Source organism: Eptesicus fuscus, chromosome 15 (genome assembly GCF_027574615.1).
Source record: "Eptesicus fuscus isolate TK198812 chromosome 15, DD_ASM_mEF_20220401, whole genome shotgun sequence".
Lineage (NCBI taxonomy): Eukaryota > Metazoa > Chordata > Mammalia > Chiroptera > Vespertilionidae > Eptesicus > Eptesicus fuscus.
Window position 1 is genome coordinate 74682710 of NC_072487.1, and position 4291 is coordinate 74687000.

The window sequence follows — 4291 nt, forward strand, 5'->3', positions numbered from 1 at the left end:
GTTCTGGAAGCTGGGACCAGGCCCCCCTCCCGCCCCCTGGACGTCCTTGGAGCTATTTTTATGTGCTGCTGGAAGCCAGGATTACAGCCAGAGCCAGAGCGCGGGGAGGTTTCCCGTGCGCGGGGGTCTGGCCCAGGGGAGCACGGCCATTCCCAGCAGACCGGTGGCCAGACGCGGCACTGCGGGGGGAGGAGCCTGGCCCCCCGCCCCCCTCGGGCCTGGAGGTCACTGTTGACTGGTCTGCGACTGGCAGGCTCAAAAGTGAGGACTGAGAGAAGCTGTGCTGAGGGTGTGTTGTCCTGGAGTCCTTGAGGCCTGCGTGAAAGTCCAGAACGCTCCTGCAGTTCAGCAATCCACCCGTCCATCCGTCCACCCGTCCACACCTCAGACCTCTGCTCATCACGTGTTTGACCAGGATCTCCTCGGTGCTGGCGGGGTCACCCACAAACACACAGCCCTGCTTCTGAGGAGCTTCACGGGCCAGCGCAGACCTCCCCCGGCTCCCGCTGCCCACTGGAGACCGTGGAGTCTCACACTGTGGCAGAGGCAAGCATCCCCTCACCCACCCCGAGGCCTCCCCAAAGGGACCCCGGCCTTGCCTGGTCAGCTCTCCCTCTGCCCCCTGCGGAGAGCTCTCTCCCGCTCTGGTCCCGAGGGGGCAGGACTGCAGAGGGGCAGGGGGCTACGCAATGTGGGGAGAGCAGAGAGGACACAGAGAGCTGGGGTCCCTGAGGCTGACTCGGGCTGTATAATGAGGAACTGAGTGAGCAGAGAGAGGGCAGGAAAGCCACGTGCGGGGCTGCAGGGGAGGGCCCCGAGTGGGCGTGGGGCCTGGGGCCTGGGGCCTGGGGCCCGAGCGCTGGAGGGAGAGGGCAGGGCACTGAGCAGCATTGCTGAGGGTCGGCCGTCGGACCCTCCTAGATATTCTTTGCAAGACAAAACCTGTTGGAAGTACCCACGACTGATTTGTGGTTGCTGTCCCACGCTTCTTCTAATGAGGCCCTCGAGGGCCAGGGCCACACGGCCCCCGGAGCCCCTCGGTGGCATGTGTATGGCTTACAAGGCCTTCCGTGAGCTGTCGGCCCCGTTTTTTAGCTTTACTGGTCATCTCTCCCCTTTGCCTTCCCCACCTCCTCATCTAACCTCACCTTCCGGCCTGACCTTGTTCCACGGCCCCGCTGTGACTTCGGCCGGAACCCACCCCGCCCCACACCTGGCTGTTTCCACGTGTTGGGTCTCCTGGGCTCTCTGTTCCCACGCCTCGGTCACCGGCCTCAGCACGCACGGACGGCTCCCCTCTTGGTTCCCGCATTGGAATGATTCTAGTGCGGTCCTGGAGAGAAGGGTGTAGAGTTAGTGCCCGGTGAGTGTGGCCAGTCTGTTCACACTCAGCGAAACACAGACAGATAGCCAGAGCCCCGGGAAATGGCGCTGCCCGGCCACTGTCTCTCGGGTTCACAACAAACCGCAGATTAATCCATTAAAAACGTTCACTGGGCACCTACTATGCACGACTGTCTGTGGGGGCTGGTGTATATTTAATGGAGCTCCAGTGTGCAATCCAAACCCTAACCAACACCAACCCTCAGCCCAACCCTCAGCCCAATGCCAACCCTAATCTTGAACCCAACACTAACCCTCATCGAACCTCAACCCTGTCCTAGCCCAAACTCAATACCCTTAACCCAAACCCAACCCTAACTCCAAATCCAAACCCCAACCCTAAAAACTCAACATCTAACCCAAACCCAACTATAGCCCCAAACCCAACCCTAACCAAAACTCAACATCTAACCCAGAGCTCAACCATAGCCCCAAATCCAACCCTAACCCCAAACCCAAACCCAACCCTAACTGAAAACTCGACATCTAACCCCAAACCCAACCATAACCCCAAACCCAACCCTAACTCCAAATCCAAACCCAACCCTAACTCCAAACCCAAACCCAACCCTAACTGAAAACTTGACATCTAACCCCAAACCCAACCATAACCCCAAACCCAACCCTAACTCCAAATCCAAACCCAATCCTAACTCCAAATCCAAACCCAACCCTAACTAAAACTCAACATCTAACCCAGAGCTCAACCATAGCTCCTAACCCAATCCTAACCCCAAACCCAAACCCAACCCTAATTCTAACCTTTGTGTCAAAATCTTCCCACAAGCGTGCGTCTCCTTTATGTCACAGTCAGTGGAGCGCTCTGAGCAATGTGATTCCGCGTGATCCAGTGCCTTCAGCCTGGAAAAGGCAGAGGCAGGTGGGACCAGATCTAGGAAGAGCCGAACCAAGGGGATAACCTGGGAAAACGGGAGGTGTGTTTCACTGTGAGTCCCCGGGAGCCTATTTTGTGGTCATTTTCTAAAACCCAGTCCTCAGCCGGGCCTCCTCCCTCGATGGCCTCTGGGCCACAGAGACCCTCTCCTTCCGAGAATGCCCAAAGCCTCAGGTCGCCCGCACGCTGTTCCCTTTGCCTGGAACACCTTTCCTCTCCTCACGGCTGACTCCTGCTCCATCCTCGGGCCCCTGTGAAATGCCACTTCCTCAGGGAGGCCCACCCTGCCTGCTCTCCCCCACGCGCGTAGTTGATTCCCTTCATTCTCTCAGCTCCTGCGTTTCCTCTCGGGACATTCATGGATGTTTGTGGCCACGTGTCTGTTTGCATGTTTCTTTCTTTAATGTCTGTCTGCCCAGCCAGATGGGGACATCTTTCGGGGCAGGGGCTGTGCTCTGTCCACTCCTGTCGCCCCAGGACCTAGCAAGCAGCTGGCACACCGCAGACCCACGGGAGACGTTGCTGAATGAATGAATGACTGCGTTTTTCACTTCTTCATACAAGGGAAAGAAACATTCCTGCTAATCAATGCTGCTGGCTAGGGGAGGTCTGTCCCAGGCCCCGTGCCGAGCCCGGGGGAGGCCGGGAGGGAGGAGCTGGGTCTCTCCCAGCAGTTTGCCACTGTTTCTGCTTCCACTGACCTCTTCCCACTTCCCTGGAACCAGCAGGTTTTCGGAGAATCGGTTTCCTCATTTCGTATTCTCCACCATCCCGAGTGGGAGGCCGGCAGGTACCATCCTCACTGTTTTACAAGACACTCTTGCCCAGAGAGGCACAAACACTGTGTGGGTCACCGGAGCGGTTGGCAGCAGTGCCCAGACCGCGTTTCTTGCCACTCGCTCTTGGCACCTAACCTTCCTTCCTTCCTGCCCCTCCTCCTGGGGGTGCTCAGCTCGGTGTCCGCCTCCAGGAAACCGGAATCCTGACGGACTCCTGGGCCACCTTCCCATTCTGTTGACAGGCACACTGAGGCCAGCGTTGAGACCGGCCTTGGGCACATCAGTCCGAGTTCATCACACGAGGAGCCTCCGACGGACAGGGCAGACTCTTCACACCCAGGTGGGTCCTCCCTCCTGGAAGGTCAGGGTCACGCGTTGTCACGGGGTCACTGCTGCTCGTTGGCGTGTGTGTTTGCATGTTCATTTCTTTAAGGTCTGTCGGCAGGCTCGGGCGCAGTGCTTGTCATCTCACTGGGGCTGTGCAGCGACTCCGTTTAGCAGATGAAGAAACCGAGGCACCGGAGGTGCAGTGACTTGTACAGGCACCGGGCTAAGTGCTCCGGCGGGACCTGAACCCACACCTGCTGGGCTCCGGAATCTTAACCTTGTTCTTAAAGGCGAAGGAAACCCCAGGGGCGACAAGGAAACGCTGCACTGCGCGGTTCAGGCGATGGCGAGAGCACCCGGGGCGCTGCGGACCCTCCAGGGTCCCGCCCTCGTGACCCGGCCCCGCCCTCGGTTTTCTGACGTTGCGGCCCCGCCCCGCCCCGCCCTCCAGCTCCGGCCTCGCTCGGCCCCGCCCCCGCAGACCGTGCGGGCCTCCCATTGGCTGCCGTTTCCATGGTTACGCGGGGCTGGCTGAGCTGCCAGCTTCCCGACACGTGTCCCCCGGAGCCGCTCGGAATTTGACAGGGGACCATGTGCGCGGCAGCGCGGGAGCCAGACAAAGGGCCGGGGGAGGCGGGGGACGAAGCCGGCGGAGGGGCCGGTGCGGCCCGGGCGGGGGGGAGAGAGGCCTGCGCCCCTCCTGCGAGCAGGGGCCCCCCACGCCCGCCTTCTGTATTTTGAAGGGAAGAAACAACAATAAAGAATTGCCGTGGGAAGCTGGGTGGGAGAGGTTCTCAGCCAGTCCCGCCGGCGCTCCCTGCTCCAGAAGTCCGGTCCGCGGGCGTCTTTTCTCACCTGAGAGCTCAGGGTCCTGGTTTACGCCGCGGGCTTCTTCCCAGCCTTGACC

At 60.1% G+C, this 4291-nt stretch overlaps 1 long non-coding RNA gene across 1 annotated transcript; it reads right to left on the reverse strand.

Annotated features, from left to right (window-relative positions):
* Positions 1-1140: 1140 nt before the first annotated feature.
* LOC129151766 (uncharacterized) lies at positions 1141-3203 on the reverse strand. The gene is made up of 3 exons (XR_008558404.1): positions 2980-3203; positions 2146-2244; positions 1141-1333 (listed from the first exon to the last, which is right to left on the reverse strand). It is a non-coding gene; the product is annotated as an uncharacterized LOC129151766 (long non-coding RNA).
* Positions 3204-4291: the final 1088 nt, after the last annotated feature.